The sequence below is a fragment of the Channa argus genome, unplaced genomic scaffold, assembly GCF_033026475.1.
Source record: "Channa argus isolate prfri unplaced genomic scaffold, Channa argus male v1.0 Contig011, whole genome shotgun sequence".
Lineage (NCBI taxonomy): Eukaryota > Metazoa > Chordata > Actinopteri > Anabantiformes > Channidae > Channa > Channa argus.
The window spans coordinates 695,688-720,643 of record NW_027125230.1 but is presented as its reverse complement, the minus strand read 5'-3'; the positions used below and the strand labels follow the sequence as shown (position 1 = coordinate 720,643).

The following is a 24,956-nucleotide window of genomic DNA, read 5'->3' as shown; positions in this document are numbered from 1 at the left end:
TACAGCATTCCGGGGAGGGATATCGCTGACTGCATTTTGTCAACAAAATTCTCATTGGAGAATTTAATGGCTACAGGAGGTATATACCTTAATGTAGATCTAGAGAAGGCATTTGACAGAGTGAGTCACGATTTTCTCTTCGAGTGTCTGGGGGTTTTTGGGTTCGGCCCAACTTTTCGAGGGTGGATGAAGTTACTGTACAGCCGAGCTACTAGTGTCGTGAAGTGCAATGGCTTCGTGACAGATCCCGTCCCCTTAGAAAGATCAGTGAGACAGGGGTGCCCCCTATCAGCTATGCTCTATGCAATAGTGGCAGAACCTCTAGCACAGTCAATTATATCTGACTCTCAAATAATTGGGATCACGTCGCCCAGAGGAACTGATTTCAAAATAGCACAATATGCGGATGATATTAACATCATGGTCAGGGATGGGGATAGTTTGCGAAGGGTTTTGCAACATCTAGATGCATATGAGCAAGCTGCGGGAGCACGGGTAAATAAGGACAAATCGAGTTTGATCCTGGGGCCTGGTACTGTTCTTGGGGAGGAAGGCCAGCATTTTAAAAGGGGCGGGCCTGAGGTTAAAGTACTTGGTGTATATTTGGGCTCACAACCAGAAGACAGCAGTCGTAGATCCTGGGAAGAGCAGGTTGCGGGGTGTAGATCAAGGCTCGCACTGTGGAGAATGAGGGGATTAGGTTTAAAACGGAAAATCACTGTAATAAATGCAGTAATTGTGCTGAGACTTGTCTACACCATGCAGGTTTGTCACCTGCCGAGTGATGTACTGGTACGCCTGAGCAGCGCTATTGAGGATTTTCTATGGAAGGGGAGAGCAATAAAAATTGCACATAAGACACTGGTCGGGCCGTACAAAAAGGGGGGACTCAAACTGTGTAATTTAAAAGCAAAATTGAAGTCATTAAGAATAAAACTGTTTAAGAAAATGCTGAGCCAGAAAACTAAAAACATATGGGAGGATTATTTGTATGATGATGTACTGAAAAGAGGTATGTGCGGCTTTTACAATCTATGTAGCGTCACACTCGGCCGGCCTATTGTGGGAACATGTCCACTCTTCCAGGAGGCGGCTGAGGCATGGGTGGAAATCCTGCCCCAGTTGGAGTGTGTAATTACATCAAAACAAAGTGTGTTAAACCAGCCCATCTTTGGGAACCCCTGCCTCAGCGGCCGAGAGGGATGTAAGGCCGGTCGGGGCATCTTGACTGAGGCGCTACATCAGATTAAAGATGTTTTAGACCAGACAGGGGCTCCTAGCCCTCTTGCGGTATTTAGTAAAATTAGGATGAAAGGGTTTAATATAAAAAAGGCTAGAGTTGTGCGATTTTGTGATGATTTATTAGAGCGAATGCCGCAAGAGTGGAAAGAGTGGTTGTCGGAAGTGAATGAGGATCGGGTGGAGGACGACGAGCTGGATTTTGCTCTGACCTGTGACGTCAAAAACAGAAAACTGCAAGATTTACAATCAAAATTTTGGTATAGGGTTTTAATTAACAAAATATTCCAAGAACCTACAGCAAACACTGCATGGTCTCATCTCTTTCTTACCCGTCCCGTCTCTGAAATTTGGTCAAATCTACACAGTAAGTGGCTTCCCCCTGCAATAGCAAACTCAAACTTCCTGCTGCGTCACAGAACGGTGCTGGTTTCTGTCGTCCTTCACCAGATAAGTAAAAGCACGTATGCGAGAACCTGTCCGGTCTGTAGGGTGGAAGATGAAGATTTTAACCACTTTATGCTATACTGTACAGTCACACGGGATTTCAGGGACTGGGTTAAAACGTTGTTAATCAATAAGTGTAAACTGCCTAAGTTAGAAGGGGAAGCATGGGACTGGGTGTGGTGCTTTGGGAAACAAAAAGGTGATAAAAGATGTAATGTTGGTTTAATCAATTTTTTATTGAGTGTAGCACGGCATGTGTTGTATGTTGGTAGAAATTATGCTTTGTATGGGGGGAAAAGGACAAACAGGGTGGGTTTTTTTCAAAATATGGTGACACATTACATGAGAATTCTGTTTTCAGTGGATGAGGATGAGTTTATAGCTAGGTGGGGGGCAAGGAATGATTTATGTGAGCTGGATGGGGAGGGTAGATTGCACTTCGATTTTGGGTGAATTTATTTAACCTTGTAGTATATGGGTGTATATATTTAAGAATGTATGTGTGTATGTAGGTGTATGTATATATGTATATATATGTGTGTATGTATATATATATGTATGTATACATGTATATATGTGCATACAAATATGTGGAAAAAAGGGGAAGAGGCTTGCTTTGCTTTAATTTGTTTCATTTACTGTAAAAAACACGAATGAATTTACTCTTTTTCTTTATGTTTCTCTGTATATAGTTAATTTTTATTTTGTAAAGTGTATTTTTGATAATAAAAAGATAAAAAAAAAAAAAAAAAAAAAAAAATAAGCGCCCGATCTCGTCCGATCTCGGCAGCCAAATAGAGCCGGGCCTGGTTAGTACTTGGTAGGAAGACCGCCTGGGAATACCAGGTGCTGTAAGCTTTTTTGCTTGGGTTTACGGGCAGCACAAGCTGGTGTTACTGCCTATTTATTCATAGAAATTGTTCTATATTTTCATCAAATTTTGTTCTTTCATTGCTGTTTTGCTACTTTATTGGTTTGTCAACCATCGTGCTTCATTACTAATAGACCATGTTATGGTCCTGGCCATATGTGTTGTTTTTATTTTCTTGTTCTTATAGGTGCCCTGCCTGATTGGCCGGATTGGGGGGCAGTACAGGAAGCTGATTGGTCCATCCTACACTTCCTGGAGTTTTAAAAGTACGGTTCCCAACAGCTAGTGAGGCTCTTTCTGGCATCAGCACCTGTTTGCTGTTCTTGGTTTCCAACCTTATTTAGCATTTTTGAATTGTTAGGTTTTGTGCCGTGGTTTTGTTTATAAATTGTATATTTTGTAAATAGTATTAAATCTGTAGGGGTGGACTGCCATTTTCTTTTGATTGTTTTCTCTTGTTTTCACATTAGGGAGTTAGGGTTAGCGACTGTCTTTTGGTTTGTTTATTTCTATCAGGCTAGCTAGCACTTTCTGTGGGAAATGGCTTATTTTGTTTATTATGTTGGCCTTGGTTCGCCCTGAGTTGTAGTGTCATGTTTTGTTTGACACTTTCTTTCGTTTAAAATAAATATCATTCTGTTGGAACATCTCGATCCTGGATTTTGGTTTGGGGATCGGAGAGGGAACATGCTAATTTATCTTTGTATGTTGCACCCTGACCTCCTAGACAGGGGCGTAACAGACCAGTACAGTTATAGTACTTTGTACTTTGCCACATTTATCTTCTTCTTAGCAAGTGTCATGCATTCTGCTTCTCTAGCGTTTTTAAGAGCTGTTGATGATGTCAAATGCAGCTTACGGCCACACCGCTCTCTAAGCGCCCGATCTCGTCCGATCTCGGCAGCCAAATAGAGCCGGGCCTGGTTAGTACTTGGTAGGAAGACCGCCTGGGAATACCAGGTGCTGTAAGCTTTTTTGCTTGGGTTTACGGGCAGCACAAGCTGGTGTTACTGCCTATTTATTCATAGAAATTGTTCTATATTTTCATCAAATTTTGTTCTTTCATTGCTGTTTTGCTACTTTATTGGTTTGCCAACCATCGTGCTTCATTACTAGTAGACCATGTTACGGTCCTGGCCATATGTGTTGTTTTTATTTTCTTGTTCTTATAGGTGCCCTGCCTGATTGGCCGGATTGGGGGGCAGTACAGGAAGCTGATTGGTCCATCCTACACTTCCTGGAGTTTTAAAAGTACGGTTCCCAACAGCTAGCGAGGCTCTTTCTGGCATCAGCACCTGTTTGCTGTTCTTGGTTTCCAAACCTTATTTAGCATTTTTGAATTGTTAGGTTTTGTGCCGTGGTTTTGTTTATAAATTGTATATTTTGTAAATAGTATTAAATCTGTAGGGGTGGACTGCCATTTTCTTTTGATTGTTTTCTCTTGTTTTCACATTAGGGAGTTAGGGTTAGCGACTGTCTTTTGGTTTGTTTATTTCTATCAGGCTAGCTAGCACTTTCTGTGGGAAATGGCTTATTTTGTTTATTATGTTGGCCTTGGTTCGCCCTGAGTTGTAGTGTCATGTTTTGTTTGACACTTTCTTTCGTTTAAAATAAATATCATTCTGTTGGAACATCTCGATCCTGGATTTTGGTTTGGGGATCGGAGAGGGAACATGCTAATTTATCTTTGTATGTTGCACCCTGACCCCCTAGTCAAGTCAAGTGGCTTTTATTATCATTTCTACTATACACAGTTGTTCACAGTACACAGTTGAAACGAGATAACGTTCCTCCAAGAACCAAGGTGCTACAAACAACACAAGTTATAATAAAGTGCATCGAGTGCAACCAAGTGCAAACAGTGCAGACGAAAAAACAGTACAGACGTACAGTGTAGACAGACAACACAAGTAACACAGGACAGGACACAAGACACAAGACCCAAGACAGTGCCGACCAGTAAACCTACTGTATACTATTTTACAGTACAGTACAGTTCAGTTAAGTGTGCTAGGGGTGTTAAAAAAAATAGCAGCATGTAAACGGTATAGTGCATTTAAATGTCCAGCATGTAAAAAATGTGCAATTGCATTGGAATGTGCAAAAAAAAACAGCAGGTAAACAGTGTAGTGCAGTAAATGTAGAATGATAAAAGTAAATAAATAATAAATAAGTGGTGGTGGAATGAGATGAGTAGTGAGTGATGAGAATGTGCTGAGTTCGGTTTGCAGTGTGTTTAAGTTCTATTTCAGTTCTGTGTGTTGAGGAGCCTGATGGCTTGTGGGAAAAAACTGTTGCATAGTCTGGATGTGGTGGCTCGAATGCTTCGGAACCTCTTTCCTGATGGCAGGAGTGTGAAGAGTGTGTGTGCGGTCGTCCACAATGCTGTTGGCTTTGCGGATGCAGCGTGTGGTGTAAATGTGCATGATAGAGGGCAGAGAGACTCCGATGATCTTCTCAGCTGTCCTCACTATCCTCTGTAGGGTCTTGCGATCCGCGACGGTGCAGTTCCCAAACCAGGCAGTGATGCAGCTGCTCAGGATGCTCTCAATGGTCCCTCTGTAGAACATGGTCAGGATGGGGGGAGGGAGATGGGCTTTCCTCAGCCTTCTCAGGAAGTAGAGACGCTGCTGGGCCTTCTTGGTGATGGAGCTGGTGTTGACTGACCAGGTGAGGTTGTCCGCCAGATGAACACCAAGGAATTTGGTGCTCTTGACTATCTCCACTGAGGATCCATCGATGATCAATGGAGAATGGTCACCCTGTGCTCTCCTGAAGTCCACAACCATCTCTTTAGTTTTGTCAACGTTCAGAGACAGGTTGTTTGCTCCACACCAGGCTGTTAATCGTTGCACCTCCTCTCTGTAGGCTGACTCGTCGTTCTTGCTGATTAAACCCACCACGGTCGTGTCATCAGCAAACTTGACTATGTGGTTTGAGCTGTGCATTGCTACACAGTCGTGCGTCAGCAGAGTGAACAGCAGAGGGCTGAGCACACAGCCCTGAGGGGCTCCAGTGCTCAGTGTGGTGGTGCTGGAGATGTTGTTCCCGATCCGGACTGACTGGGGTCTTCCAGTCAGGAAGTCCAGAATCCAGTTGCAGAGGGAGGTGTTCAGGCCCAGTATGCTCAATTTCTCAGTCAGGTGCTGAGGGATGATTGTGTTGAATGCTGAGCTGAAGTCAATGAACAGCATTCGTACGTATGAGTCCTTACTGTCCAGGTGGGTGAGGGCCAGATGGAGGGTCGTGGAGATGGCATCGTCCGTGGAACGATTTGGACGATACGCAAACTGCATGGGGTCCAGGGAGGTTGGGAGTTGGGTCTTAATGTGCCTCATGACGAGCCTCTCGAAGCACTTCATCACGATGGGTGTGAGCGCGACGGGACGGTAGTCATTGAGGCAGGAGACAGTAGACTTCTTAGGCACAGGCACGATGGTCGTTGCCTTGAGGCACGTAGGAACAACGTTGCTGCTCAGGGAGATGTTGAAGATGTCTGTGAAGACATCCGCTAGCTGTTCTGCGCACTCCCTGAGCACTCTGCAAGGAATGTTGTCTGGTCCAGCAGACTTCCGTGGGTTAACTCTGCATAGAGTTTTCCTCACTTCAGCTGTGGTTAGACAGAGCACCTGGTCACTGGGAGGTGGAGTGGACTTCCTCGCCTTTACGTTGTTCTGTGCCTCAAACCGGGCGTAGAAGTGGTTCAGCGCATCTGGGAGGGAGGCGTCGCGGTCACAATCAGGTGAAGTTGTCTTGTAGTTCGTGATCGCATGGATGCCCTGCCACATGCGCCGGGTGTCTCCGCTGTCTTCGAAGTGGTCGTGGATTTTCTTTGAGTGTGCGCGCTTTGCCTCTCTAATGGCACGGGACAGTTTGGCCCTTGCTGTTCTCAAGGCCGTCTTGTCCCCTGTTCTGAAGGCAGCGTCTCTTTGTTTCAGCAGCGCCCACACATTGGCATTTATCCACGGCTTCCTGTTGGAGCGTGTAGTGATGGTCTTGGAGATGGTCACATCGTCAACGCACTTGCTGATGTAGCTGGTTACTGTTGACGTGTATTCCTCCAAGTTGATGGAATCGCCGTTGGTTGCGGCCTCCCTAAACATGTCCCAGTCAGTGCACTCAAAACAGTCTTGAAGAGCAGAAGTAGCTCCTGCTGGCCAGGTTTTCACCTGTTTCAGAACCGGTTTAGAGCGTCTGACGAGCGGTCTGTATGCTGGAATTAGCATAACCGAGATGTGGTCTGAGTAGCCGAGATGGGGGCGGGGCTCCGCACGATACGCGCCGGGGATGTTTGTGTAAACAAGATCCAGCGTGTTCCCTCCTCTCGTTGCAAAGTCCACATGCTGATGAAGTTTAGGGAGCACAGTCCTGAGATTCGCATGGTTGAAATCTCCGGCAATAATAAACAGTCCGTCGGGGTGAGCGTTCTGCAGGTCGCTAATAGCACCGTAGAGTTCACACAGTGCCTCCTTAGCATTAGCGCTGGGGGGAATGTACACTCCGACAATGAAAACAGTGGTGAATTCCCGTGGTAAATAGAACGGTCTGCATCTAACAGTCACAAACTCCACTAGCGATGAGCAGAAACGTGAGACAAGCACAGAGTTCTTGCACAACTCCGTGTTGATGTAAACACACACGCCACCACCGCGAGTCTTACCGCACAGAGCAGCGTTTCTGTCGGCGCGAAACACGGTTAGCCCGTCTAGCTGGATGGCGGCTTCCGGAACTCTGTCACTGAGCCACGTCTCCGTGAAAACAAAGATGCAGCAGTCTCTGAATTCTCGCCGCGTGGTCCGCTGGAGTCGGATTTAGTCTAGTTTATTGTCCAGGGAGCAGACGTTGGAGAGGAGAATGGACGGTAGAGCCGGCCGGCTAGGGTTAGCATTTAGCCTAGCACGGACACCCGCCCGCTTGCCGCGCTTCCGCTTCCTCGAGCAGCGCTTCCGACGTCCCCTCACCTGGCCACCGGCGTCAGGTGACACCGAGGGCTGGGGGCCTGGTATTTGTCGCTGGGGTCGTAGCAAGCCGAGGTCGCGAAGGTTACCAATTACTTCCTCGTGCAGATTATTGTATGTATGAACCCTGTGCCGCAGCAATGTCTGGCGGTCGTAAACATGAACACAGCTGACTGTGGTGTCCATGTACTGTAAAGGGTCTGGCTAAATACGGCAAAAACACCATTTGTTGGATCCGGAGAGGCCGCTGCGAGCTACTGCCGCGCCGCCATCTTGTTCCACAGCCTAGACAGGGGCGTAACAGACCAGTACAGTTATAGTACTTTGTACTTTGCCACATTTATCTTCTTCTTAGCAAGTGTCATGCATTCTGCTTCTCCAGCGTTTTTAAGAGCTGTTGATGATGTCAAATGCAGCTTACGGCCACACTGCTCTCTAAGCGCCCGATCCCGTCCGATCTCGGCAGCCAAATAGGGCCGGGCCTTGTTAGTACTTGGTAGGAAGACCGCCTGGGAATACCACGTGCTGTAAGCTTCTTTGCTTGGGTTTACGGGCAGCACAAGCTGGTGTTACTGCCTATTTATTCATAGAAATTGTTCTATATTTTCATCAAATTTTGTTCTTTCATTGCTGTTTTGCTACTTTATTGGTTTGCCAACCATCGTGCTTCATTACTAGTAGACCATGTTACGGTCCTGGCCATATGTGTTGTTTTTATTTTCTTGTTCTTATAGGTGCCCTGCCTGATTGGCCGGATTGGGGGGCAGTACAGGAAGCTGATTGGTCCATCCTACACTTCCTGGAGTTTTAAAAGTACGGTTCCCAACAGCTAGCGAGGCTCTTTCTGGCATCAGCACCTGTTTGCTGTTCTTGGTTTCCAAACCTTATTTAGCATTTTTGAATTGTTAGGTTTTGTGCCGTGGTTTTGTTTATAAATTGTATATTTTGTAAATAGTATTAAATCTGTAGGGGTGAACTGCCATTTTCTTTGGACTGTTTTCACATTAGGGAGTTAGGGTTAGCGACTGTCTTTTGGTTTGTTTATTTCTATCAGGCTAGCTAGCACTTTCTGTGGGAAATGGCTTATTTTGTTTATTATGTTGGCCTTGGTTCGCCCTGAGTTGTAGTGTCATGTTTTGTTTGACACTTTCTTTCGTTTAAAATAAATATCATTCTGTTGGAACATCTCGATCCTGGATTTTGGTTTGGGGATCGGAGAGGGAACATGCTAATTTATCTTTGTATGTTGCACCCTGACCCCCTAGACAGGGGCGTAAAGGACCAGTACAGTTATAGTACTTTGTACTTTGCCACATTTATCTTCTTCTTAGCAAGTGTCATGCATTCTGCTTCTCCAGCGTTTTTAAGAGCTGTTGATGATGTCAAATGCAGCTTACGGCCACACCGCTCTCTAAGCGCCCGATCTCGTCCGATCTCGGCAGCCAAATAGAGCCGGGCCTGGTTAGTACTTGGTAGGAAGACCGCCTGGGAATACCAGGTGCTGTAAGCTTTTTTGCTTGGGTTTACGGGCAGCACAAGCTGGTGTTACTGCCTATTTATTCATAGAAATTGTTCTATATTTTCATCAAATTTTGTTCTTTCATTGCTGTTTTGCTACTTTATTGGTTTGCCAACCATCGTGCTTCATTACTAGTAGACCATGTTACGGTCCTGGCCATATGTGTTGTTTTTATTTTCTTGTTCTTATAGGTGCCCTGCCTGATTGGCCGGATTGGAGGGCAGTACAGGAAGCTGATTGGTCCATCCTACACTTCCTGGAGTTTTAAAAGTACGGTTCCCAACAGCTAGCGAGGCTCTTTCTGGCATCAGCACCTGTTTGCTGTTCTTGGTTTCCAAACCTTATTTAGCATTTTTGAATTGTTAGGTTTTGTGCCGTGGTTTTGTTTATAAATTGTATATTTTGTAAATAGTATTAAATCTGTAGGGGTGAACTGCCATTTTCTTTGGACTGTTTTCACATTAGGGAGTTAGGGTTAGCGACTGTCTTTTGGTTTGTTTATTTCTATCAGGCTAGCTAGCACTTTCTGTGGGAAATGGCTTATTTTGTTTATTATGTTGGCCTTGGTTCGCCCTGAGTTGTAGTGTCATGTTTTGTTTGACACTTTCTTTCGTTTAAAATAAATATCATTCTGTTGGAACATCTCGATCCTGGATTTTGGTTTGGGGATCGGAGAGGGAACATGCTAATTTATCTTTGTATGTTGCACCCTGACCCCCTAGACAGGGGCGTAACAGACCAGTACAGTTATAGTACTTTGTACTTTGCCACATTTATCTTCTTCTTAGCAAGTGTCATGCATTCTGCTTCTCCAGCGTTTTTAAGAGCTGTTGATGATGTCAAATGCAGCTTACGGCCACACCGCTATCTAAGCGCCCGATCTCGTCCGATCTCGGCAGCCAAATAGAGCCGGGCCTGGTTAGTACTTGGTAGGAAGACCGCCTGGGAATACCAGGTGCTGTAAGCTTTTTTGCTTGGGTTTACGGGCAGCACAAGCTGGTGTTACTGCCTATTTATTCATAGAAATTGTTCTATATTTTCATCAAATTTTGTTCTTTCATTGCTGTTTTGCTACTTTATTGGTTTGTCAACCATCGTGCTTCATTACTAGTAGACCATGTTCCGGTCCTAGCCATATGTGTTGTTTTTATTTTGTTGTTCTTATAGGTGCCCTGCTTGATTGGCCGGATTGGGGGGCAGTACAGGAAGCTGATTGGTCCATCCTACACTTCCTGGAGTTTTAAAAGTACGGTTCCCAACAGCTAGCGAGGCTCTTTCTGGCATCAGCACCTGTTTGCTGTTCTTGGTTTCCAAACCTTATTTAGCATTTTTGAATTGTTAGGTTTTGTGCCGTGGTTTTGTTTATAAATTGTATATTTTGTAAATAGTATTAAATCTGTAGGGGTGAACTGCCATTTTCTTTGGACTGTTTTCACATTAGGGAGTTAGGGTTAGCGACTGTCTTTTGGTTTGTTTCTTTCTATCAGGCTAGCTAGCACTTTCTGTGGGAAATGGCTTATTTTGTTTATTATGTTGGCCTTGGTTCGCCCTGAGTTGTAGTGTCATGTTTTGTTTGACACTTTCTTTCGTTTAAAATAAATATCATTCTGTTGGAACATCTCGATCCTGGATTTTGGTTTGGGGATCGGAGAGGGAACATGCTAATTTATCTTTGTATGTTGCACCCTGACCCCCTAGACAGGGGCGTAACAGACCAGTACAGTTATAGTACTTTGTACTTTGCCACATTTATCTTCATCTTAGCAAGTGTCATGCATTCTGCTTCTCCAGCGTTTTTAAGAGCTGTTGATGATGTCAAATGCAGCTTACGGCCAAACCGCTCTCTAAGCGCCCGATCTCGTCCGATCTCGGCAGCCAAATAGAGCCGGGCCTGGTTAGTACTTGGTAGGAAGACCGCCTGGGAATACCAGGTGCTGTAAGCTTTTTTGCTTGGGTTTACGGGCAGCACAAGCTGGTGTTACTGCCTATTTATTCATAGAAATTGTTCTATATTTTCATCAAATTTTGTTCTTTCATTGCTGTTTTGCTACTTTATTGGTTTGCCAACCATCGTGCTTCATTACTAGTAGACCATGTTACGGTCCTGGCCATATGTGTTGTTTTTATTTTCTTGTTCTTATAGGTGCCCTGCCTGATTGGCCGGATTGGGGGGCAGTACAGGAAGCTGATTGGTCCATCCTACACTTCCTGGAGTTTTAAAAGTACGGTTCCCAACAGCTAGCGAGGCTCTTTCTGGCATCAGCACCTGTTTGCTGTTCTTGGTTTCCAAACCTTATTTAGCATTTTTGAATTGTTAGGTTTTGTGCCGTGGTTTTGTTTATAAATTGTATATTTTGTAAATAGTATTAAATCTGTAGGGGTGAACTGCCATTTTCTTTGGACTGTTTTCACATTAGGGAGTTAGGGTTAGCGACTGTCTTTTGGTTTGTTTATTTCTATCAGGCTAGCTAGCACTTTCTGTGGGAAATGGCTTATTTTGTTTATTATGTTGGCCTTGGTTCGCCCTGAGTTGTAGTGTCATGTTTTGTTTGACACTTTCTTTCGTTTAAAATAAATATCATTCTGTTGGAACATCTCGATCCTGGATTTTGGTTTGGGGATCGGAGAGGGAACATGCTAATTTATCTTTGTATGTTGCACCCTGACCCCCTAGACAGGGGCGTAACAGACCAGTACAGTTATAGTACTTTGTACTTTGCCACATTTATCTTCATCTTAGCAAGTGTCATGCATTCTGCTTCTCCAGCGTTTTTAAGAGCTGTTGATGATGTCAAATGCAGCTTACGGCCAAACCGCTCTCTAAGCGCCCGATCTCGTCCGATCTCGGCAGCCAAATAGAGCCGGGCCTGGTTAGTACTTGGTAGGAAGACCGCCTGGGAATACCAGGTGCTGTAAGCTTTTTTGCTTGGGTTTACGGGCAGCACAAGCTGGTGTTACTGCCTATTTATTCATAGAAATTGTTCTATATTTTCATCAAATTTTGTTCTTTCATTGCTGTTTTGCTACTTTATTGGTTTGCCAACCATCGTGCTTCATTACTAGTAGACCATGTTACGGTCCTGGCCATATGTGTTGTTTTTATTTTCTTGTTCTTATAGGTGCCCTGCCTGATTGGCCGGATTGGGGGGCAGTACAGGAAGCTGATTGGTCCATCCTACACTTCCTGGAGTTTTAAAAGTACGGTTCCCAACAGCTAGCGAGGCTCTTTCTGGCATCAGCACCTGTTTGCTGTTCTTGGTTTCCAAACCTTATTTAGCATTTTTGAATTGTTAGGTTTTGTGCCGTGGTTTTGTTTATAAATTGTATATTTTGTAAATAGTATTAAATCTGTAGGGGTGAACTGCCATTTTCTTTGGACTGTTTTCACATTAGGGAGTTAGGGTTAGCGACTGTCTTTTGGTTTGTTTATTTCTATCAGGCTAGCTAGCACTTTCTGTGGGAAATGGCTTATTTTGTTTATTATGTTGGCCTTGGTTCGCCCTGAGTTGTAGTGTCATGTTTTGTTTGACACTTTCTTTCGTTTAAAATAAATATCATTCTGTTGGAACATCTCGATCCTGGATTTTGGTTTGGGGATCGGAGAGGGAACATGCTAATTTATCTTTGTATGTTGCACCCTGACCCCCTAGACAGGGGCGTAACAGACCAGTACAGTTATAGTACTTTGTACTTTGCCACATTTATCTTCATCTTAGCAAGTGTCATGCATTCTGCTTCTCCAGCGTTTTTAAGAGCTGTTGATGATGTCAAATGCAGCTTACGGCCAAACCGCTCTCTAAGCGCCCGATCTCGTCCGATCTCGGCAGCCAAATAGAGCCGGGCCTGGTTAGTACTTGGTAGGAAGACCGCCTGGGAATACCAGGTGCTGTAAGCTTTTTTGCTTGGGTTTACGGGCAGCACAAGCTGGTGTTACTGCCTATTTATTCATAGAAATTGTTCTATATTTTCATCAAATTTTGTTCTTTCATTGCTGTTTTGCTACTTTATTGGTTTGCCAACCATCGTGCTTCATTACTAGTAGACCATGTTACGGTCCTGGCCATATGTGTTGTTTTTATTTTCTTGTTCTTATAGGTGCCCTGCCTGATTGGCCGGATTGGGGGGCAGTACAGGAAGCTGATTGGTCCATCCTACACTTCCTGGAGTTTTAAAAGTACGGTTCCCAACAGCTAGCGAGGCTCTTTCTGGCATCAGCACCTGTTTGCTGTTCTTGGTTTCCAAACCTTATTTAGCATTTTTGAATTGTTAGGTTTTGTGCCGTGGTTTTGTTTATAAATTGTATATTTTGTAAATAGTATTAAATCTGTAGGGGTGAACTGCCATTTTCTTTGGACTGTTTTCACATTAGGGAGTTAGGGTTAGCGACTGTCTTTTGGTTTGTTTATTTCTATCAGGCTAGCTAGCACTTTCTGTGGGAAATGGCTTATTTTGTTTATTATGTTGGCCTTGGTTCGCCCTGAGTTGTAGTGTCATGTTTTGTTTGACACTTTCTTTCGTTTAAAATAAATATCATTCTGTTGGAACATCTCGATCCTGGATTTTGGTTTGGGGATCGGAGAGGGAACATGCTAATTTATCTTTGTATGTTGCACCCTGACCCCCTAGACAGGGGCGTAACAGACCAGTACAGTTATAGTACTTTGTACTTTGCCACATTTATCTTCTTCTTAGCAAGTGTCATGCATTCTGCTTCTCCAGCGTTTTTAAGAGCTGTTGATGATGTCAAATGCAGCTTACGGCCACACCGCTCTCTAAGCGCCCGATCTCGTCCGATCTCGGCAGCCAAATAGAGCCGGGCCTGGTTAGTACTTGGTAGGAAGACCGCCTGGGAATACCAGGTGCTGTAAGCTTTTTTGCTTGGGTTTACGGGCAGCACAAGCTGGTTTTACTGCCTATTTATTCGCGAAGGTTACCAATTACTTCCTCGTGCAGATTATTGTATGTATGAACCCTGTGCCGCAGCAATGTCTGGCGGTCGTAAACATGAACACAGCTGACTGTGGTGTCCATGTACTGTAAAGGGTCTGGCTAAATACGGCAAAAACACCATTTGTTGGATCCGGAGAGGCCGCTGCGAGCTTCTGCCGCGCCGCCATCTTGTTCCACAGCCTAGACAGGGGCGTAACAGACCAGTACAGTTATAGTACTTTGTACTTTGCCACATTTATCTTCTTCTTAGCAAGTGTCATGCATTCTGCTTCTCCAGCGTTTTTAAGAGCTGTTGATGATGTCAAATGCAGCTTACGGCCACACCGCTCTCTAAGCGCCCGATCTCGTCCGATCTCGGCAGCCAAATAGAGCCGGGCCTGGTTAGTACTTGGTAGGAAGACCGCCTGGGAATACCAGGTGCTGTAAGCTTTTTTGCTTGGGTTTACGGGCAGCACAAGCTGGTTTTACTGCCTATTTATTCATAGAAATTGTTCTATATTTTCATCAAATTTTGTTCTTTCATTGCTGTTTTGCTACTTTATTGGTTTGTCAACCATCGTGCTTCATTACTAGTAGACCATGTTCCGGTCCTAGCCATATGTGTTGTTTTTATTTTGTTGTTCTTATAGGTGCCCTGCTTGATTGGCCGGATTGGGGGGCAGTACAGGAAGCTGATTGGTCCATCCTACACTTCCTGGAGTTTTAAAAGTACGGTTCCCAACAGCTAGCGAGGCTCTTTCTGGCATCAGCACCTGTTTGCTGTTCTTGGTTTCCAAACCTTATTTAGCATTTTTGAATTGTTAGGTTTTGTGCCGTGGTTTTGTTTATAAATTGTATATTTTGTAAATAGTATTAAATCTGTAGGGGTGAACTGCCATTTTCTTTGGACTGTTTTCACATTAGGGAGTTAGGGTTAGCGACTGTCTTTTGGTTTGTTTATTTCTATCAGGCTAGCTAGCACTTTCTGTGGGAAATGGCTTATTTTGTTTATTATGTTGGCCTTGGTTCGCCCTGAGTTGTAGTGTCATGTTTTGTTTGACACTTTCTTTCGTTTAAAATAAATATCATTCTGTTGGAACATCTCGATCCTGGATTTTGGTTTGGGGATCGGAGAGGGAACATGCTAATTTATCTTTGTATGTTGCACCCTGACCCCCTAGACAGGGGCGTAACAGACCAGTACAGTTATAGTACTTTGTACTTTGCCACATTTATCTTCATCTTAGCAAGTGTCATGCATTCTGCTTCTCCAGCGTTTTTAAGAGCTGTTGATGATGTCAAATGCAGCTTACGGCCAAACCGCTCTCTAAGCGCCCGATCTCGTCCGATCTCGGCAGCCAAATAGAGCCGGGCCTGGTTAGTACTTGGTAGGAAGACCGCCTGGGAATACCAGGTGCTGTAAGCTTTTTTGCTTGGGTTTACGGGCAGCACAAGCTGGTGTTACTGCCTATTTATTCATAGAAATTGTTCTATATTTTCATCAAATTTTGTTCTTTCATTGCTGTTTTGCTACTTTATTGGTTTGCCAACCATCGTGCTTCATTACTAGTAGACCATGTTACGGTCCTGGCCATATGTGTTGTTTTTATTTTCTTGTTCTTATAGGTGCCCTGCCTGATTGGCCGGATTGGGGGGCAGTACAGGAAGCTGATTGGTCCATCCTACACTTCCTGGAGTTTTAAAAGTACGGTTCCCAACAGCTAGCGAGGCTCTTTCTGGCATCAGCACCTGTTTGCTGTTCTTGGTTTCCAAACCTTATTTAGCATTTTTGAATTGTTAGGTTTTGTGCCGTGGTTTTGTTTATAAATTGTATATTTTGTAAATAGTATTAAATCTGTAGGGGTGAACTGCCATTTTCTTTGGACTGTTTTCACATTAGGGAGTTAGGGTTAGCGACTGTCTTTTGGTTTGTTTATTTCTATCAGGCTAGCTAGCACTTTCTGTGGGAAATGGCTTATTTTGTTTATTATGTTTGCCTTGGTTCGCCCTGAGTTGTAGTGTCATGTTTTGTTTGACACTTTCTTTCGTTTAAAATAAATATCATTCTGTTGGAACATCTCGATCCTGGATTTTGGTTTGGGGATCGGAGAGGGAACATGCTAATTTATCTTTGTATGTTGCACCCTGACCCCCTAGACAGGGGCGTAACAGACCAGTACAGTTATAGTACTTTGTACTTTGCCACATTTATCTTCATCTTAGCAAGTGTCATGCATTCTGCTTCTCCAGCGTTTTTAAGAGCTGTTGATGATGTCAAATGCAGCTTACGGCCAAACCGCTCTCTAAGCGCCCGATCTCGTCCGATCTCGGCAGCCAAATAGAGCCGGGCCTGGTTAGTACTTGGTAGGAAGACCGCCTGGGAATACCAGGTGCTGTAAGCTTTTTTGCTTGGGTTTACGGGCAGCACAAGCTGGTGTTACTGCCTATTTATTCATAGAAATTGTTCTATATTTTCATCAAATTTTGTTCTTTCATTGCTGTTTTGCTACTTTATTGGTTTGCCAACCATCGTGCTTCATTACTAGTAGACCATGTTACGGTCCTGGCCATATGTGTTGTTTTTATTTTCTTGTTCTTATAGGTGCCCTGCCTGATTGGCCGGATTGGGGGGCAGTACAGGAAGCTGATTGGTCCATCCTACACTTCCTGGAGTTTTAAAAGTACGGTTCCCAACAGCTAGCGAGGCTCTTTCTGGCATCAGCACCTGTTTGCTGTTCTTGGTTTCCAAACCTTATTTAGCATTTTTGAATTGTTAGGTTTTGTGCCGTGGTTTTGTTTATAAATTGTATATTTTGTAAATAGTATTAAATCTGTAGGGGTGAACTGCCATTTTCTTTGGACTGTTTTCACATTAGGGAGTTAGGGTTAGCGACTGTCTTTTGGTTTGTTTATTTCTATCAGGCTAGCTAGCACTTTCTGTGGGAAATGGCTTATTTTGTTTATTATGTTGGCCTTGGTTCGCCCTGAGTTGTAGTGTCATGTTTTGTTTGACACTTTCTTTCGTTTAAAATAAATATCATTCTGTTGGAACATCTCGATCCTGGATTTTGGTTTGGGGATCGGAGAGGGAACATGCTAATTTATCTTTGTATGTTGCACCCTGACCCCCTAGACAGGGGCGTAACAGACCAGTACAGTTATAGTACTTTGTACTTTGCCACATTTATCTTCATCTTAGCAAGTGTCATGCATTCTGCTTCTCCAGCGTTTTTAAGAGCTGTTGATGATGTCAAATGCAGCTTACGGCCAAACCGCTCTCTAAGCGCCCGATCTCGTCCGATCTCGGCAGCCAAATAGAGCCGGGCCTGGTTAGTACTTGGTAGGAAGACCGCCTGGGAATACCAGGTGCTGTAAGCTTTTTTGCTTGGGTTTACGGGCAGCACAAGCTGGTGTTACTGCCTATTTATTCATAGAAATTGTTCTATATTTTCATCAAATTTTGTTCTTTCATTGCTGTTTTGCTACTTTATTGGTTTGCCAACCATCGTGCTTCATTACTAGTAGACCATGTTACGGTCCTGGCCATATGTGTTGTTTTTATTTTCTTGTTCTTATAGGTGCCCTGCCTGATTGGCCGGATTGGGGGGCAGTACAGGAAGCTGATTGGTCCATCCTACACTTCCTGGAGTTTTAAAAGTACGGTTCCCAACAGCTAGCGAGGCTCTTTCTGGCATCAGCACCTGTTTGCTGTTCTTGGTTTCCAAACCTTATTTAGCATTTTTGAATTGTTAGGTTTTGTGCCGTGGTTTTGTTTATAAATTGTATATTTTGTAAATAGTATTAAATCTGTAGGGGTGAACTGCCATTTTCTTTGGACTGTTTTCACATTAGGGAGTTAGGGTTAGCGACTGTCTTTTGGTTTGTTTATTTCTATCAGGCTAGCTAGCACTTTCTGTGGGAAATGGCTTATTTTGTTTATTATGTTGGCCTTGGTTCGCCCTGAGTTGTAGTGTCATGTTTTGTTTGACACTTTCTTTCGTTTAAAATAAATATCATTCTGTTGGAACATCTCGATCCTGGATTTTGGTTTGGGGATCGGAGAGGGAACATGCTAATTTATCTTTGTATGTTGCACCCTGACCCCCTAGACAGGGGCGTAACAGACCAGTACAGTTATAGTACTTTGTACTTTGCCACATTTATCTTCTTCTTAGCAAGTGTCATGCATTCTACTTCTCCAGCGTTTTTAAGAGCTGTTGATGATGTCAAATGCAGCTTACGGCCACACCGCTCTCTAAGCGCCCGATCTCGTCCGATCTCGGCAGCCAAATAGAGCCGGGCCTGGTTAGTACTTGGTAGGAAGACCGCCTGGGAATACCAGGTGCTGTAAGCTTTTTTGCTTGGGTTTACGGGCAGCACAAGCTGGTGTTACTGCCTATTTATTCATAGAAATTGTTCTATATTTTCATCAAATTTTGTTCTTTCATTGCTGTTTTGCTACTTTATTGGTTTGCCAACCATCGTTCTTCATTACTAGTAGACCATGTTACGGTCCTGGCCATATGTGTTGTTTTTATTTTCTTGTTCTTATAGGTGCCCTGCCTGATTGGCCGGATTGGGGGGCAGTACAGGAAGCTGATTGGTCCATCCTACACTTCCTGGAGTTTTAAAAGTACGGTTCCCAACAGCTAGCGAGGCTCTTTCTGGCATCAGCACCTGTTTGCTGTTCTTGGTTTCCAAACCTTATTTAGCATTTTTGAATTGTTAGGTTTTGTGCCGTGGTTTTGTTTATAAATTGTATATTTTGTAAATAGTATTAAATCTGTAGGGGTGAACTGCCATTTTCTTTGGACTGTTTTCACATTAGGGAGTTAGGGTTAGCGACTGTCTTTTGGTTTGTTTATTTCTATCAGGCTAGCTAGCACTTTCTGTGGGAAATGGCTTATTTTGTTTATTGTGTTGGCCTTGGTTCGCCCTGAGTTGTAGTGTCATGTTTTGTTTGACACTTTCTTTCGTTTAAAATAAATATCATTCTGTTGGAACATCTCGATCCTGGATTTTGGTTTGGGGATCGGAGAGGGAACATGCTAATTTATCTTTGTATGTTGCACCCTGACCCCCTAGACAGGGGCGTAACAGACCAGTACAGTTATAGTACTTTGTACTTTGCCACATTTATCTTCTTCTTAGCAAGTGTCATGCATTCTACTTCTCCAGCGTTTTTAAGAGCTGTTGATGATGTCAAATGCAGCTTACGGCCACACCGCTCTCTAAGCGCCCGATCTCGTCCGATCTCGGCAGCCAAATAGAGCCGGGCCTGGTTAGTACTTGGTAGGAAGACCGCCTGGGAATACCAGGTGCTGTAAGCTTTTTTGCTTGGGTTTACGGGCAGCACAAGCTGGTGTTACTGCCTATTTATTCATAGAAATTGTTCTATATTTTCATCAAATTTTGTTCTTTCATTGCTGTTTTGCTACTTTATTGGTTTGCCAACCATCGTGCTTCATTACTAGTAGACCATGTTACGGTCCTGGCCATATGTGTTGTTTTTATTTTCTTGTTCTTATAGGTGCCCTGCCTGATTGGCCGGATTGGGGGGCAGTACAGGAAGCTGATTGCTCCATCCTACACTTCCTGGAGTTTTAAAAGTGCGGTTCCCAACAGCTAGCGAGGCTCTTTCTGGCAGCAGCACCTGTTTGCTGTTCTTGCTTTCCAAACCTTATTTAGCATTTTTGAATTGTTAGGTTTTGTGCCGTGGTTTTGTTTATAAATTGTATATTTTGTAAATATTATTAAATCTGTAGGGGTGAACTGCCATTTTCTTTGGACTGTTTTCACATTAGGGAGTTAGGGTTAGCGACTGTCTTTTGGTTTGTTTATTTCTATCAGGCTAGCTAGCACTTTCTGTGGGAAATGGCTTATTTTGTTTATTATGTTTGCCTTGGTTCGCCCTGAGTTGTAGTGTCATGTTTTGTTTGACACTTTCTTTCGTTTAAAATAAATATCATTCTGTTGGAACATCTCGATCCTGGATTTTGGTTTGGGGATCGGAGAGGGAACATGCTAATTTATCTTTGTATGTTGCACCCTGACCCCCTAGTCAAGTTAAGTGGCTTTTATTGTTATTTCTACTATACACAGTTGTTCACAGTACACAGTTGAAACGAGATAACGTTCCTCCAAGAACCAAGGTGCTACAAACAACACAAGTTATAATAAAGTGCATCGAGTGCAACCAAGTGCAAACAGTGCAGACGAAAAAACAGTACAGACGTACAGTGTAGACAGACAACACAAGTAACACAGGACAGGACACAAGACACAAGACCCAAGACAGTGCCGACCAGTAAACCTACTGTATACTATTTTACAGTACAGTACAGTTCAGTTAAGTGTGCTAGGGGTGTTAAAAAAAATAGCAGCATGTAAACGGTATAGTGCATTTAAATGTCCAGCATGTAAAAAATGTGCAATTGCATTGGAATGTGCAAAAAAAACCAGCAGGTAAACAGTGTAGTGCAGTAAATGTAGAATGATAAAAGTAAATAAATAATAAATAAGTGGTGGTGGAATGAGATGAGTAGTGAGTGATGAGAATGTGCTGAGTTCGGTTTGCAGTGTGTTTAAGTTCTATTTCAGTTCTGTGTGTTGAGGAGCCTGATGGCTTGTGGGAAAAAACTGTTGCATAGTCTGGATGTGGTGGCCCGAATGCTTCGGAACCTCTTTCCTGATGGCAGGAGTGTGAAGAGTGTGTGTGATGGGTGTGTGCGGTCGTCCACAATGCTGTTGGCTTTGCGGATGCAGCGTGTGGTGTAAATGTGCATGATAGAGGGCAGAGAGACTCCGATGATCTTCTCAGCTGTCCTCACTATCCTCTGTAGGGTCTTGCGATCCGCGACGGTGCAGTTCCCAAACCAGGCAGTGATGCAGCTGCTCAGGATGCTCTCAATGGTCCCTCTGTAGAACATGGTCAGGATGGGGGGAGGGAGATGGGCTTTCCTCAGCCTTCTCAGGAAGTAGAGACGCTGCTGGGCCTTCTTGGTGATGGAGCTGGTGTTGACTGACCAGGTGAGGTTGTCCGCCAGATGAACACCAAGGAATTTGGTGCTCTTGACTATCTCCACTGAGGATCCATCGATGATCAATGGAGAATGGTCACCCTGTGCTCTCCTGAAGTCCACAACCATCTCTTTAGTTTTGTCAACGTTCAGAGACAGGTTGTTTGCTCCACACCAGGCTGTTAATCGTTGCACCTCCTCTCTGTAGGCTGACTCGTCGTTCTTGCTGATTAAACCCATCACGGTCGTGTCATCAGCAAACTTGACTATGTGGTTTGAGCTGTGCATTGCTACACAGTCGTGCGTCAGCAGAGTGAACAGCAGAGGGCTGAGCACACAGCCCTGAGGGGCTCCAGTGCTCAGTGTGGTGGTGCTGGAGATGTTGTTCCCGATCCGGACTGACTGGGGTCTTCCAGTCAGGAAGTCCAGAATCCAGTTGCAGAGGGAGGTGTTCAGGCCCAGTATGCTCAATTTCTCAGTCAGGTGCTGAGGGATGATTGTGTTGAATGCTGAGCTGAAGTCAATGAACAGCATTCGTACGTATGAGTCCTTACTGTCCAGGTGGGTGAGGGCCAGATGGAGGGTCGTGGAGATGGCATCGTCCGTGGAACGATTTGGACGATACGCAAACTGCATGGGGTCCAGGGAGGTTGGGAGTTGGGTCTTAATGTGCCTCATGACGAGCCTCTCGAAGCACTTCATCACGATGGGTGTGAGCGCGACGGGACGGTAGTCATTGAGGCAGGAGACAGTAGACTTCTTAGGCACAGGCACGATGGTCGTTGCCTTGAGGCACGTAGGAACAACGTTGCTGCTCAGGGAGATGTTGAAGATGTCTGTGAAGACATCCGCTAGCTGTTCTGCGCACTCCCTGAGCACTCTGCCAGGAATGTTGTCTGGTCCAGCAGACTTCCGTGGGTTAACTCTGCATAGAGTTTTCCTCACTTCAGCTGTGGTTAGACAGAGCACCTGGTCACTGGGAGGTGGAGTGGACTTCCTCGCCTTCACGTTGTTCTGTGCCTCAAACCGGGCGTAGAAGTGGTTCAGCGCATCTGGGAGGGAGGCGTCGCGGTCACAATCAGGTGAAGTTGTCTTGTAGTTCGTGATCGCCTGGATGCCCTGCCACATGCGCCGGGTGTCTCCGCTGTCTTCGAAGTGGTCGTGGATTTTCTTTGAGTGTGCGCGCTTTGCCTCTCTAATGGCACGGGACAGTTTGGCCCTTGCTGTTCTCAAGGCCGTCTTGTCCCCTGTTCTGAAGGCAGCGTCTCTTTGTTTCAGCAGCGCCCACACATTGGCATTTATCCACGGCTTCCTGTTGGAGCGTGTAGTGATGGTCTTGGAGATGGTCACATCGTCAACGCACTTGCTGATGTAGCTGGTTACTGTTGACGTGTATTCCTCCAAGTTGATGGAATCGCCGTTGGTTGCGGCCTCCCTAAACATGTCCCAGTCAGTGCACTCAAAACAGTCTTGAAGAGCAGAAGTAGCTCCTGCTGGCCAGGTTTTCACCTGTTTCAGAACCGGTTTAGAGCGTCTGACGAGCGGTCTGTATGCTGGAATTAGCATAACCGAGATGTGGTCTGAGTAGCCGAGATGGGGGCGGGGCTCCGCACGATACGCGCCGGGGATGTTTGTGTAAACAAGATCCAGCGTGTTCCCTCCTCTTGTTGCAAAGTCCACATGCTGATGAAGTTTAGGGAGCACAGTCCTGAGATTCGCATGGTTGAAATCTCCGGCAATAATAAACAGTCCGTCGGGGTGAGCGTTCTGCAGGTCGCTAATAGCACCGTAGAGTTCACACAGTGCCTCCTTAGCATTAGCGCTGGGGGGAATGTACACTCCGACAATGAAAACAGTGGTGAATTCCCGTGGTAAATAGAACGGTCTGCATCTAACAGTCACAAACTCCACTAGCGATGAGCAGAAACGTGAGACAAGCACAGAGTTCTTGCACCACTCCGTGTTGATGTAAACACACACGCCACCACCGCGAGTCTTACCGCACAGAGCAGCGTTTCTGTCGGCGCGAAACACGGTTAGCCCGTCTAGCTGGATGGCGGCTTCCGGAACTCTGTCACTGAGCCACGTCTCCGTGAAAACAAAGATGCAGCAGTCTCTGAATTCTCGCCGCGTGGTCCGCTGGAGTCGGATTTAGTCTAGTTTATTGTCCAGGGAGCAGACGTTGGAGAGGAGAATGGACGGTAGAGCCGGCCGGCTAGGGTTAGCATTTAGCCTAGCACGGACACCCGCCCGCTTGCCGCGCTTCCGCTTCCTCGAGCAGCGATTCCGACGTCCCCTCACCTGGCCACCGGCGTCAGGTGACACCGAGGGCTGGGGGCCTGGTATTTGTCGCTGGGGTCGTAGCAAGCCGAGGTCGCGAAGGTTACCAATTACTTCCTCGTGCAGATTATTGTATGTATGAACCCTGTGCCGCAGCAATGTCTGGCGGTCGTAAACATGAACACAGCTGACTGTGGTGTCCATGTACTGTAAAGGGTCTGGCTAAATACGGCAAAAACACCATTTGTTGGATCCGGAGAGGCCGCTGCGAGCTACTGCCGCGCCGCCATCTTGTTCCACAGCCTAGACAGGGGCGTAACAGACCAGTACAGTTATAGTACTTTGTACTTTGCCACATTTATCTTCTTCTTAGCAAGTGTCATGCATTCTGCTTCTCCAGCGTTTTTAAGAGCTGTTGATGATGTCAAATGCAGCTTACGGCCACACTGCTCTCTAAGCGCCCGATCCCGTCCGATCTCGGCAGCCAAATAGGGCCGGGCCTTGTTAGTACTTGGTAGGAAGACCGCCTGGGAATACCACGTGCTGTAAGCTTCTTTGCTTGGGTTTACGGGCAGCACAAGCTGGTGTTACTGCCTATTTATTCATAGAAATTGTTCTATATTTTCATCAAATGTTGTTCTTTCATTGCTGTTTTGCTACTTTATTGGTTTGCCAACCATCGTGCTTCATTACTAGTAGACCATGTTACGGTCCTGGCCATATGTGTTGTTTTTATTTTCTTGTTCTTATAGGTGCCCTGCCTGATTGGCCGGATTGGGGGGCAGTACAGGAAGCTGATTGGTCCATCCTACACTTCTTGGAGTTTTAAAAGTACGGTTCCCAACAGCTAGCGAGGCTCTTTCTGGCATCAGCACCTGTTTGCTGTTCTTGGTTTCCAAACCTTATTTAGCATTTTTGAATTGTTAGGTTTTGTGCCGTGGTTTTGTTTATAAATTGTATATTTTGTAAATAGTATTAAATCTGTAGGGGTGAACTGCCATTTTCTTTGGACTGTTTTCACATTAGGGAGTTAGGGTTAGCGACTGTCTTTTGGTTTGTTTATTTCTATCAGGCTAGCTAGCACTTTCTGTGGGAAATGGCTTATTTTGTTTATTATGTTGGCCTTGGTTCGCCCTGAGTTGTAGTGTCATGTTTTGTTTGACACTTTCTTTCGTTTAAAATAAATATCATTCTGTTGGAACATCTCGATCCTGGATTTTGGTTTGGGGATCGGAGAGGGAACATGCTAATTTATCTTTGTATGTTGCACCCTGACCCCCTAGACAGGGGCGTAACAGACCAGTACAGTTATAGTACTTTGTACTTTGCCACATTTATCTTCTTCTTAGCAAGTGTCATGCATTCTGCTTCTCCAGCGTTTTTAAGAGCTGTTGATGATGTCAAATGCAGCTTACGGCCACACCGCTCTCTAAGCGCCCGATCCCGTCCGATCTCGGCAGCCAAATAGGGCCGGGCCTTGTTAGTACTTGGTAGGAAGACCGCCTGGGAATACCACGTGCTGTAAGCTTCTTTGCTTGGGTTTACGGGCAGCACAAGCTGGTGTTACTGCCTATTTATTCATAGAAATTGTTCTATATTTTCATCAAATTTTGTTCTTTCATTGCTGTTTTGCTACTTTATTGGTTTGCCAACCATCGTGCTTCATTACTAGTAGACCATGTTACGGTCCTGGC

General features: G+C 44.8%; 16 pseudogenes; all 16 read left to right on the top strand.

Moving 5' to 3' along the window:
- The first annotated feature begins 3,410 nt into the window (after positions 1 to 3,410).
- LOC137111929 (5S ribosomal RNA) lies at positions 3,411 to 3,529 on the top strand (annotated as a pseudogene).
- Positions 3,530 to 7,930: 4,401 nt separating this feature from the next.
- LOC137111641 (5S ribosomal RNA) lies at positions 7,931 to 8,049 on the top strand (annotated as a pseudogene).
- Positions 8,050 to 8,906: 857 nt separating this feature from the next.
- LOC137111928 (5S ribosomal RNA) lies at positions 8,907 to 9,025 on the top strand (annotated as a pseudogene).
- An 857-nt stretch (positions 9,026 to 9,882) lies between these two features.
- Positions 9,883 to 10,001, top strand: LOC137112153 (5S ribosomal RNA; annotated as a pseudogene).
- An 857-nt stretch (positions 10,002 to 10,858) lies between these two features.
- Positions 10,859 to 10,977, top strand: LOC137111997 (5S ribosomal RNA; annotated as a pseudogene).
- An 857-nt stretch (positions 10,978 to 11,834) lies between these two features.
- On the top strand, positions 11,835 to 11,953 carry LOC137111996 (5S ribosomal RNA; annotated as a pseudogene).
- An 857-nt stretch (positions 11,954 to 12,810) lies between these two features.
- On the top strand, positions 12,811 to 12,929 carry LOC137111993 (5S ribosomal RNA; annotated as a pseudogene).
- An 857-nt stretch (positions 12,930 to 13,786) lies between these two features.
- LOC137111927 (5S ribosomal RNA) lies at positions 13,787 to 13,905 on the top strand (annotated as a pseudogene).
- Positions 13,906 to 14,294: 389 nt separating this feature from the next.
- Positions 14,295 to 14,413, top strand: LOC137111925 (5S ribosomal RNA; annotated as a pseudogene).
- Positions 14,414 to 15,270: 857 nt separating this feature from the next.
- Positions 15,271 to 15,389, top strand: LOC137111992 (5S ribosomal RNA; annotated as a pseudogene).
- Positions 15,390 to 16,246: 857 nt separating this feature from the next.
- LOC137111991 (5S ribosomal RNA) lies at positions 16,247 to 16,365 on the top strand (annotated as a pseudogene).
- An 857-nt stretch (positions 16,366 to 17,222) lies between these two features.
- Positions 17,223 to 17,341, top strand: LOC137111990 (5S ribosomal RNA; annotated as a pseudogene).
- Positions 17,342 to 18,198: 857 nt separating this feature from the next.
- Positions 18,199 to 18,317, top strand: LOC137111924 (5S ribosomal RNA; annotated as a pseudogene).
- Positions 18,318 to 19,174: 857 nt separating this feature from the next.
- LOC137111923 (5S ribosomal RNA) lies at positions 19,175 to 19,293 on the top strand (annotated as a pseudogene).
- A 4,402-nt stretch (positions 19,294 to 23,695) lies between these two features.
- Positions 23,696 to 23,814, top strand: LOC137111640 (5S ribosomal RNA; annotated as a pseudogene).
- Positions 23,815 to 24,671: 857 nt separating this feature from the next.
- Positions 24,672 to 24,790, top strand: LOC137111556 (5S ribosomal RNA; annotated as a pseudogene).
- The last annotated feature ends 166 nt before the right edge of the window (positions 24,791 to 24,956 follow it).